The sequence below is a fragment of the Mytilus edulis genome, chromosome 5 (genome assembly GCF_963676685.1).
Source record: "Mytilus edulis chromosome 5, xbMytEdul2.2, whole genome shotgun sequence".
In the NCBI taxonomy this organism is placed as follows: Eukaryota; Metazoa; Mollusca; class Bivalvia; order Mytilida; family Mytilidae; genus Mytilus; species Mytilus edulis.
This window is the reverse complement of record NC_092348.1, coordinates 19,150,205-19,163,120: the sequence shown is the minus strand read 5'-3', so window position 1 is coordinate 19,163,120 and position 12,916 is coordinate 19,150,205. Positions and strand designations below refer to the sequence as shown.

General features: G+C 31.2%; 1 long non-coding RNA gene across 1 annotated transcript; it reads left to right on the top strand.

The window, feature by feature from the left end:
* Window positions 1–10,583: 10,583 nt before the first annotated feature.
* On the top strand, window positions 10,584–12,381 carry LOC139523143 (uncharacterized). Its single transcript, XR_011664565.1, has 2 exons — window positions 10,584–10,755; window positions 11,910–12,381. It is a non-coding gene; the product is annotated as an uncharacterized lncRNA (long non-coding RNA).
* Window positions 12,382–12,916: the final 535 nt, after the last annotated feature.

Sequence of the window (12,916 nt, the reverse complement as noted above, 5' to 3'; positions counted from 1 at the left end):
GGCTATGTAGATTTATGACTTTTGAACGGGTGGCTAGCCTAGCTGCTACATAGATATTAATAGCAGCTAAGCTAGCTTCTCGTTCAATAGTCATAAATTTACGTCGCACTACGTAGCTGCTACGATATTGAACGCAACCCTGAAAAGGGTCGTTATAGTTTCAATAATTATCGAAATGGATACATGGAAATATTACTTTATAGGATTGCGCAAATCTTGCCTTCGTATATGGTTTTCATGATATTAATTATTAATGAGTCTGTTTAATAAATGTTGTTTGTTTTACGTCCTGTGGCAAATATTACATGTATGTTCATAACGAGAACACAATAGGTAGGCTTTTCATAGCAAATATAAAAGGTCGACTGAGAGAATGGACATGGAACTTGGAATTATAATGCAAAATGAGGATATATTGAATAAAAAACAGAGCTGCCTCAATTAATTGTGCAAGAGTACCAAATGTGCAGAAGTCTTCCGTGCATGAAATCTATGCTTAAATCGACCATCGTTTTTCAAGTACAGTTTTTAATAATATCAACTGGTTAAATGCATTTTGATTGGCTTAAATAAAAGGGAGAGTTCTTTTAGATTGGATTATTTATAGCACTTTAGTTTTTTGGTATGATACTATATTTCAGATTTCTCTTGGTTATGTTTTTGCACTTAGTGCGGGAAATCGTGGGTTCAAATCCCGGCCTGGTCAATCCAAATACGTCAACATTTAAAATTGCTGTTCCTCCGCTAAGCAAGTGGAATTAATAATTTAATTACACCTCTCCTCCATTACATGATATATCTTAAAAAAAAGACTGGTATGCTCGAGTGGCTAAATGATGTCCAAATGCGGAGTGTTACCTTGTGAACTAGCACGTTAAAAATCTTTCTCGACACTATCAGTCTAGAACAGGGTTCATATTCAGTATAACATTTGGAACTTGAATTTGTCTCTGGACAGGTCTGGATATAAGGCATATTCAACGTTCATTATATATCTACTAAATCGTTAATAAATAGAGAAGTATTTTCCTTGTACCAATTTTTATTTCATGTACTTGGTTTGATTTCCACGAATTGATATTATAAAAATGGTATTGTTAAACTTTTCACAAAATATGTATGTGCCTTTTGTGATATTTTTAATGGCAGGTAATATGAAATTAGCTCCTTACTTTATTTATACATGGAACGTTTTTGTTTGGCTTGATAAGGTGTATAGGGATCTCTCTATAATAAAAAAAACCCAAAAGACTGTGGAAATATAAGATTTTAAGATTTGGAAATAAATGAAATTGGTGTCACAAATGGTATGTCTGCTTGTATTTGGTTTTTTTTTATAAATATATATGATGCTCTTATACACAATTATTAATGGTTGTTTTACTTCGCTTAGTTATAGCATTTAACAAATAACTCTTCGTATTCTTATTTTCGGCATCAAATAAAATTTATAATGGAATATTTTTTAAAAGACAAGGAAAATGAAAAAAAATATATACAACAAAAATAAGCAAAATGAGATGTGGTATGGCTGTCAATGAAACACCTATCCACAAACGTTGAAATTGAAGTAGCTGTAAGAAATAAATAGGTCATATTTACAGTCTAAAAATGTGTTTAGCCGGGGCCTGAACATCAAATTACACATATCTATACTTGTAATGCATTTGTAAACAAGTTCGTACCCTAAATATGTTCCTCTCCTAAACATGTCGAGGAAAGTGTTTAACCCTATATGTATTTAACCTGACCACATGTTAAAGATAAACATGTTTGGTACTGCCTCTTATAAATAAGTGAAACATTCTCAGTAAATCACATCAGAACTTAGATCAGACTAAAACCTCACTTAAACTGAATATATTTGTTTTTGTAGAACAGGAGTTTAGTATCCCATAAAACATAAATCATGATATAGAGACCTAGGCAGCAAAGATAGTCATTAGAATCTTTTTGCATTTGCTTGTGTTCTATCCTTTTAAAAACCTTGCGGTGAGGCATGGTTTCTGACATCAGAAAAAAAAGTGAAGTATAGGCCACTGGACGTTAAGCAACCAAGTATTAAACCTCACCTTTCCGTGAAGTGTTAACAATTATTTGTATTTTTAAAATAAAAAAAAAAGGATAAACATTTCCAAAAACTGAAAATATTTGAGAAGACGCTATTACCTTAGAAGTAAAAAATTTACCAGACAGAATAAACACGGCAGAAACAAACAAACGAAAAAAAACCAAGAGAACAATTTGAAATACCATATACATGTTAAAATCGGTATATATGTTAGCGGCAATAAGTAAAATTAGGCATTAAGCTTAAATCCTAGGCAATAAGCTAACGCCTAGACATTAAGGGTGTCTTCCTCGAATGCCAACATTTTATATGTTACCTATTCCTCGGCGTTTTGCATTTGCGCCGATCTGCATTTCATTTGCGCCGATTTTTTCTTTCATTTGCGCCGATTTATTTTTTCATTTGCGCCGATTTTTTTACAGGTAAATAACAGGTAAATTACAGGTGAAATGATATAAGAAGATGTGGTATGAGTGCCAATGAGACAACTCTCCATCCCAGTAATGTCATTTTCATTTATCATTAAAGACCTCTTCCGTTAGCCAGTTGTACATAGGCTATGAATTGTCAATCATAACATGCATATACAATGTAACTGTTGTCTACTGCTTAAAATCAAGAAGTAAAAACCTAAGAATAAAAGCACTTTGTTTAAACTAAAATGACGAATTAAAAATATATGTACAGCATTCAAATCCATAAAAACGGAATACATTCAAATCATAAATCTGTTCTTGCCGAGTATGTATAGGCAACACATCTAATATATTGCTTTCTTATGATTTCGTCTCTTCTATGTTTGGCGTAATTGTCGATAACGAAAGTTATCTTTTCTTTGTCTGGCATACGTACTGGTGGGGGCATTTCTAGAGTTCGCATTTTCTCACAAGGAAGCTATTAAACCAAGAGTTCCAAATGGTGAAGTTGAAATCATCCCTTCGTTAATTTTATTGTCGCTCTCACGAATTGGTTGACAGTTATGGAATGTTTTATTGTACGTTGTCTAAGAATATATGACATTTGTCATCAGAAGGAGCGTCAGACACTATCAAACGTGAATTAAGCAGTCATCGATTTCATTTAGGGAAATGAATGGTAACCCGAAACATTGGGATAGCCATTTACCAATTGCAATGTCACTTGATTTGTCTTTATATACTCTGTGCTCAGCCAATGTAAAAGTATGAACTTACCTGTAACTTACCTGTAAATCTAATTAAGAAAAAATATAAAATCGGCGCAAATGAAAAAATGAAATCGGCGCAAATGAAAGAATGAAAATTTTCAAAATCGGCGCAAATGTCATACGCCCCTATTCCTTGAATGCCAACAAAAATATTTCAATAGATGTTTATATAATAACAATAGGTGTTTTTACAAGTATTCAAATGTTTTTATAAGTATTTAACTGTTAAAAATAATTATTGAATCTGATAAAATTGCAACATTTGATAAAAAAAAATAGTAGAATTTTGGGTTAAAATTATTATGAATTTTTAAGTAATCAAATAAATTCTAAAAATGTTATTACTGATTTTGTTAAAGAAAGATAATCATGGGAATGAAAATGTTTTTACTAACAAAAGATATATAAGAAATACTGAAGAAATTTAAGTTACATACAATTATTTCAAACTTAAAAAAGGTATATTAGAGATTTGTTTAATTCCACATCATTTTAACGTTATATTAGTTAATGTGAACTGAAAATACGCTGTATCACAGAAACTATTTACGATTATTGCACACAAGACGACGGGCGTATCATGCGCTCATGGCGCAGCTGTTTATCTAAGTATGGCTAATGCACAGTTAAATATACAGTTTGTTGAGAATCGTCTTGGCAAATAAAACTTGGTCTACAATAACTACAAGTACGGAGTAAAGACTAAACGATGAGACAGATGCTACTGGAGATCTGAATGCACAGCTACCACCAACACACTCAACAGAATACCAGTTACCATCGGAGATCTACATAATCATCCTTCAGATCCAGTTCAACTCAATGTTGATCAAGTACTCAAACGAATGAAACAAAGATGTCTTGTTGAAAGCACTCCAGTACCAACAATCTATGTAGACGAATTAGTCAAACTACACAATAGAGACTGGGACAACGACTCTGAAAGACTAGTCCATAGTATGCCCACCTTTACAACCTGCAAGACATCACTCTATACTCAGCGCAGTAAGACAATACATCAACTACCGAATTCAATGAATCAACAGAAAAAGAAAATACTGAGAAATTGAGACCAGACTCGGTAACCTGAAACAGCGACACGCCAACAGAGAGATGACAACTGTACAGTTTGCAGATTCAGCATCGTATCTTCTACACTTGTAATAGACTATTAAATGTGAAAAGTGCTAGTTTAAACTATTCAACAACTGTTTAATATCAGATCAAATATATAGTGATTTTTGTCAATTTGCTAAATGTTTGCTTATGTTATTTGTATTGTTTTCTGTGTGCACTGTGTACAAATAAATAATATATGATTCAAAATAGATTTATTTCTCTTCTTTGTATGCTACAAAAAAATGAGTGAAAACATCTTCCACAATACAGTTTCAAGATAATGAGATGTGACTAAGCAATATCTTATGAATCACTTACAAAAGAAAATGTACTATTATAATAACCAAGAAATTATCCGGAACAACTGAACAAAAGACAATGTAATCCAACACGAGCTACAAAATTAAAAAAAAAACCTATCAATTAATAAGAGAGGATATTACAGCACACACAACTATGAAAATATTGAAAAAAGGCACATCAAAGTTGAAAGACTCTATTGTAGAATTTGTGTAAGCTGGAATTCCTTAAAATGTGCGCAATCGACTTTGTGGTGCATCACTAATTATTGTAAGAAAATCCATACTGTTCCAACAGTAACAGCAAAAAAAGACTTTCAACAGTTTGACAAATATGAATTGGATTGAGCTACCTGTAATTTACCTATTATGTTTAATTAGTATGATTGTTTTGATAAGCATGCACTTTTGTTGTGATAACTTCTTGCACCTATTCCTCGAACGCCAACATAATTTTACAGGTAAATTGTCGGTAGATCAAAGGATGTTGGCATTCAAGGAATAAACCGCATTAAGTTATTGCCTGAAATTTTCAGGAATTAAGCTTATTGCCTGAAATCTGATGATGATTATTCATCCTATTGCCGAAGATAATTTTAGGCAATAAGTAAACTCTGGAATTTATGCATATTGGGTGATTTATTCTTGATAAAGAGTCGTTTTTTTTATTATATTTCTAATTCTACATTTAAAAATATACATTCATTTGACAGATCTTCAAAATTAGTAAGTTTATTTAGTAATTTTGAAAAACAGAATAAACTCATACTTTTTTCGTGTTTGTGTGGTATAAATAAGTATCAAAAAGACTTAAAAAAAAGTAATTTTATCCAATTGAAAAAGGGGGGAGATTCTATAGAATAATTATAATTATATTTATTTGAAAATTTGTACACTTCATTAGTCGAGCTGGTTTGAACTTGTCAAAAGTAGACCAAATTAAGATTGGATATTTTTTTATCACACCATTTTCTATTTTTTTTTATTGGATAAGTAAATTGTCTTTGTTAATTATTATAGTTCGACAATTTGTGATAACAAAATGATTTTTTAACACAAATTTCTATCAAGTTTTTATATTTCTAAATTATTATTTGATGCATTTTAATATAAATAACATATTTTATTTGTTAATTTATTTCTGGGGCCGTGTCAATGAAAGTATCCTAGGATATGTCCTAAGATATGTCTTAGGACATTATTTAGGATGGTCTTAGGACGTGTCTGAGACATGTCTTAGGATGTAAAACAAAGCTGTCTTAGGACAGTCCTAACTACGATGGTCCTAGGACCATCCTAACACATTTATTCCATTGGAAAAAGGTAGAGATTTCTATGACATAGATTTTATTGTATTTTAGTATCTATATGTAAAGAGAGAGAGGACGACGCTTGTATGGAAAACAATTAACGCAAAATAAAAGTTAAAGATTTAAAGTAATACTAATAAATACGTTATTAAATATGACAAAAGACATAAAAGAATCTAATACGAAAACAAAAGTAAATAGTCACAAAACTTTGTTAAATGCAATATCCGTGCTGCAATTTTAGTACATGAACTAGTTTTGTCGTTAGGTCCTCTCGATTTCATTACATATATCGAATCAGGATTAGTTAAAAAAAGACGTAATATTTTCCCATATTTAAATTAATATTGCACCGTTTTGGTTATTCGCAAAAAAATATTGCTTATGATGATACACGAAGTATTTTGTAGGCTTTAAAAAAGGCAGCACGAAATAATTTAATGTAATAAAATTGAATCTTTAACAAAATTAATAAAGATGTGTGTGTAACTATACAAATCCTTGTTGTAACTAATTCATAATTGTATATATTTTAATTAATTTTATTGTAAATTTAGTGTCTCGTAATTTTATGAAGGCTGGCTATCGATCTTTGTTTTAACTGTAAGACCAATGTGCGACACTATAATGAAATAATCATTATATTCATCTTTTATATTTAATCGCAATTACCAGATTAAAATTTCACACCTAATTGAACATTGCAGATGTACGCTGACCACTATGTGTATATACCAAGAAACTGCTAGGTGTGAAAATAAGATGTGTCAATTGTATGAGGACCTGTACGGGGGTCCTTAATTCTATAATTGTTCAGTCTTTTTCTGTGTTCTTTATATATATAAGCACTTCGTCATTCTCTATTCCTTATCTTTTTCTCTATGTTTCTGTAGTCATTATTTATTTTCCTTTATTCGGCACTTTTAACCCATTATTCACTATTCATCGACCCAATCCTGACCCTCTTTTTTAATGAACCGTTAGCAAATACGTCTCGAAGGTGGCAGCATACATCACAGTCCACGACATTATAAACTATATAGTAAGGCACACATACTGCTGGTGATCAACCTTTGATTTATAAACTAGAATAAATATACTAAAAATTTTTAAAGATAATATATATTTTTTACAATTTCGTTCGTCCGTTTTTTATCGACAAATGGTTCAGTTTTTTTTTCGCAGTTTTAAGTAACGTTATAATATCTATATTTTATAGAATAGCTTAAAAGCAGATACATATCTTTATTTCGTGTCAAACCATTTCTTGGAACTTGTGAAGCTTTTTATGATAAATGGAATATTTTTAAGTTTACTACGCATTTGCTTTCTATACTTTTTACTATTCGCATCGAGTGTATTTTTATATCGTTTCTCTGCTTCTGAAATCTCTCGTTTAAGTGTATCTGTTTTTCTAAACTTAAGCTTTTTTGAACGTGGCATGTGTCGATAAAACATTAAATTTTGTAATTCTTAAAGATGTAATTAATATAAAATATTGAATTATTTATTTTGAAATAGTTTACTTCTATAATTCATTCCCTAGTGCCAATTATATCATATCGTCTGGTCCCTTGTACTTGCATCACTTTTTTTTATTAAAATTGTCATAAGAATCTTTCGACAATTTCGATCACACAGATGAAGCTTTAAAAAGTTGAAAAATATTTTCACGAGTCCAACAGTTGACGTGCTTTCTTTATCATGTTTAAGCATGCGAAAATGTATTCTTAAAAAATCTAAGAGACACAGAAAACGTAATACTACTAGTATACGAAATCATTCAATTTTGCATAAAGATGATAACTCTAACTTTAAAAAAAAAAACGTTCAGAAATATGAAAAGGAAAAGATGGACTTCTTTCTTGACCAAAATACAAAACTAGTAAACGGTGAATGTATATGTACTACTGTAGACTTTGTTATGATGACCTTTAACTTAATAAATATTTATTTTTTATTATTTCAATCAACAGGTATACCTTAATTAAATTTTTTCCGGAATAGTATTTCTTTTTCTGGAAAAGTAATACCAATTTGCGGAAACGTAAAAACGCCGCTACTTATTTCGGAAAAGTAATGCACGAAAATGCGGAAACGTGAAATTGGACTTTTGGAAAAAAAAATAACTACTATAGGACATGTTAGCGCCGACATGAGTTGTAAGAAAAGATTTCCAAAACAACCATATCATTAAGAAGGAATGTTTACATGCTATACTCTCGTACTAGTATTACAGGGTTCTTGTGGCGTTCACCTTAGACACACATCTTTTTAACGATGTTTAACAAGAAAATCCCTATTTAGCGGACAAGCAATTTTTTTTTCTCTGTTATTGAATATCGAGAAAGAAAATAAATCCCGAAATTAATTTGGAACTTTGATACTCAATAGTTTCCCATCAAAATATTCACAATTAGTGTTCGTCCAGTGGCATACATAACAATCTTATTTCTATATGCAATCAACAATGAGCAAAACCCTAACCTTGTAGTCATTTATAAAAGACCCGAAATGATAAATGTAAAAACAATTCAAACGAGAAAACTAACGGCCTGATTTATGTACAAAATGTGAAAATTTCTTGATAACCTGAATTTTCTTAATTATTTGCCTACAATATATATGTCACTGTTTAAGAAAAATAAAAAATAAAATTCTGGGACTATTATATTAACGTTAGTATAATAGTCCAAGAATTAAAGTGTTGATAAAATAAGAGCCTCACATTTGAAAGTTTTAAAACATTTCGAAGATAAAAAAAAAAAAAGTAAAAAAATATACAAAACAGACTTTTTCGTTCATTTTGTGACATGAATGAGGCAGTTAGTTTTCTCGACTGAATTGTTTTACATTGTCATTTCGGGGCCTTGTAAAACAGACTATGCGGTATGGACTTTGCTCATTGTTGAAGGCCGTACAGTGACCTATAGTTGTTTATTTTTGTGAAAATTTGGTCTCTTGTGAAATGTGGTCTCATTGGCAATCATACCACATCTTTTTTATATATTTAAATCATTTTTCAAGACATCAAATTGTTATTTTGTGTTACTGTTGCAGACAATTCTTTTCAAATATTAAAAATTATTTTAATTAAATGGAATTTTGCATTTGCACCCGCTTGAAAAAAATAAAAACATATAAAGAAGCAACATCGAAATTTTCTGAACTTTAAGCGGCATTTTCACATGAGTAAAATATAAGGTCAACGTTTGAAACTTTTTCAGTCTTGTTCCGTCTTGTTCCATAACTTTCAGTCTTGTTCCGTCTTGTTCCGTATTTTTCAGTCTTGTTCCGTAACTTTCTACCCAGTCGTATAAACGAATCGTCGACAAGTGCGTACATTTTTTGGAACAACGTCAAAATCGTTGTTTTATTAGGAACGTCGTGTAACGCTAAGTGGCACCAATACCGTGCGTAACGTCAATATAAATCTGTGATTTTACTATGTCCACAACTTCGATGAACCAAAGCAAGTTAAACATCGACCTGTATCTAAATCAAATTGGTTCTCTTCTTCTTCTTCGTCTTCTTCTTTTGGTATACAATAGTCTATCGACATTCGATGATTACATACTGTTGGCATACGTGGACTAGTCTATTTACCAAACTTTTACCCCAATTTATTCAAAATATATGTTTTTTTCTTATGTTTAATGTATACATGTATATATTTTAAATTGCGCTATAGTTCCGTAACTTTCTACCCAGTCGTATAGACGAATCATCGACAAGTGCGTACATTTTTTTAAATCAATATTTCTGGTATGTTCCAATCTGTCCTTCACTATTGACATCGAGTATATATTACATTTTCCCAAAGTCAACCTTGGAAAAAATATTTAAATAGATTGTAATTTCATCAAATCTTATTTTTTGGGTATTATTTATATTTTTATTTTACACCAGAAATGTTATTTATAAACAGGCGTATGAGTTTAGTTATGACAAGTAAGACAGAGTTGTATATTATACATCTGATAGTTCAAAATGGAAAGTTATAAGTTATCGGCCGTGTACACTGAATATTACCTGCAGAAGTGAAACGATGCATGAACTTGCAAGTCCGACAGGAAATCGCTTGAATACCTGGAAGTGTCACCTCACACCCCTTACAATACCTTTGGAAGTAATACCTTAAGCCATGCTGGTGATCAGATGAGGGAAGATCAGAATTTATTTGAAAAAAGTTTATTACTTTAAAGAATTATGAACAAATTATATTTTCGAAAACAATTTTCACGGAACGCTTATTCATGATTTCAACTTTGACTCTTTACTTAATTCCAATATTAACAGTTTAAAAACAATAGATCATGGTAATTAAAAATAAATCAAAAATTTTCCGTATAAAGTTTGTTAGTCGAATAAAATAACAGTACGATTGACAAGATATCGACACGCAATTACGACTACATCCTTATTCTTTCAAAAAGAGATTCCCAGGCAACCTCAGAATATAAAGTTTCAGGTTTTGTAAATATTAGTAGACCTGTTACTATTCTTGCGGCCTCTAATTGCAAATTTTCTAATTTCCAAGGATCCGTGTTGAAGGCTGTTCTTTGACCTATTCAATTTTTAAATAAAATATGTTTAAACCAGAGACATATATACACAGAGATTGGCAACTGTAACAGTGGTCAGCGAAATCTAATCCAAACATCGCATCACGCGAGACTTTAACGAGATCGCCATTTTTATTCTATCACGACAAGTACACCACCTCGCTTCGATTTTTATTTTACATCAAGCATTTCAAAACAGCATAATGTAAGTACATATTTCAATTTCGTATATGAATTACCTTGTTTTATTCAGTTTGTAGTAGTTATTAGTTAAAATATTGCGACGATTAACGTTTAATTGCAGTATATAATAAAGGAAGCTTGGCCGACATGCACGTTATGAAATTTTTTAACCCCTGTCTGTTTACACTTTATAAACTTTTCCGTCTTCAGAGAAATATTGTACCCAGCACATGCATTACTTTCCTATGACAAACTGGATTGGTATATATAGGTTGTTTTATTCATATTTTCAACCACTTTGATGCAATTTACAATTAAAAATCAGTATTATAGCGGCCATGTTTTTTTTTGCTTCAATATCAAGACAGGCCCCTGTCTGTTTACACTTTATAAACTTTTCCGTCTTCAGAGAATTATTGTACCCAGCACATGCATTACTTTCCTATGACATACTGGATTGGTATATAGAGGTTGTTTTTTTCATATTTTCAACCACTTTGATGCAATTTACAATTAAAAATCAGTATTATAGCGGCCATGTTTTTTTTTTGCTTCAATATCAAGACAGACCCCTGTCTGTTTACACTTTATAAACTTTTCCGTCTTCAGAGAATTATTGTACCCAGCACATGCATTACTTTCCTATGACATACTGGATTGGTATATAGAGGTTGTTTTTTTCATATTTTCAACCACTTTGATGCAATTTACAGTTAAAAATCAGTATTAAAGCTGTAGGCCATGGTGTTTTGCTTCAATATCAAGACAGACCCCTGTCTGTTTACACTTTATAAACTTTTCCATCTTCAGAGAATTATTGTACCCAGTACTTGCATTACTTTCCTATGACATACTGGATTTGTGAATATAGGTTTTTTTTTTCAGATTTTCAACCACTTTGATGCAATTTACAATTAAAAATCAGTACTCAAGCTGTCGGTCATGTTAATTTTCTTCAATATAAAGACAGACCCCTGTCCATGGCTACAGGTTATAAACTTGTCCATCTTTAGAGAAAAATTGTAACCATCACATGATTTAATTTCACAAGACATACTAATACTGGATTTGGGTATAAAAATTGTTTTTTTTCATTATTTCCACCACTTTGATGACATTTACAATTTTACATATATATTTACATTCAGTATCTGACAGCTTTTTTTTTTTTAACAGGATCCTGCACGTTATAAAAGAACAAATATGTTGATCAAATTTACCTAACAGTGCAGCATACAAGAGATAAAATATCATACATGTGCTGAATGTAGGACTCCCAAGTCTTTCTGATTGAAATTAAGAATCCCTGGCAAACAGGAACAACTATTAGTGATGACTTTATCCGAATGTGACGGCACTGTCATGTAGTGGACTGATTACTACTTTCAATGTGATACTTAACAATGGTTTTGTAAGAGAGAAAATTACATGTGCTTATCCTGACTGTAAAAACACCATACTATTGTAGTTCATATGCCAAACTTGATGTACATGTGTATGCGATTTTTGTGCAATTGATGGCGAGACCATTGAACTAAAAACAAATACAAGACTCTGCATTCAATCTATTGAATTTGAAGCAGAAGTGATACAGTGGCAGTTGTGCAGATGGATAAAAAAGCAAATAAATATCTTGTGTTCAACTTCATTTGTCTTCTTTATGTTTACAAAGTATACATGTACATAGTTTTTACATACATGTACATGTATAACAATATGATGATGTAGTATGATTGCTAATGAGACAATGATTTACATGTATGACTATCATTGGAAGGCCACTCTATAATATCTTTGTACATCATGAGAATGGAAAATGCTACCCTTGTAGCATAAAGGTAGCATAATGTAAAAAAAGAGAAACTGTTCATTTATCTTACAACACCCCTGTGATATATCTTGACAGTACTAAATAGCAAAATATTTCGTTTCACAAATTCCTTCCTCTCCATGGAAAGTAACATATTTAATTGTTTACATGAAATGACAAAATGTGTAGAAAAAGAAGCAAGAAATGTCCACTCTACTACTGTACACTAGTCGCTCACATTGGTCACCATCTATGTTTGTTTCAGTCCTTTACAAATTGTCAATGGTGCTTATTTATATTTATCTGTTTCAGTTTTCTTCTTTATAATATAACATGTTCTCATTCTGGGATCACTATTTCACCTCTCCTGTTT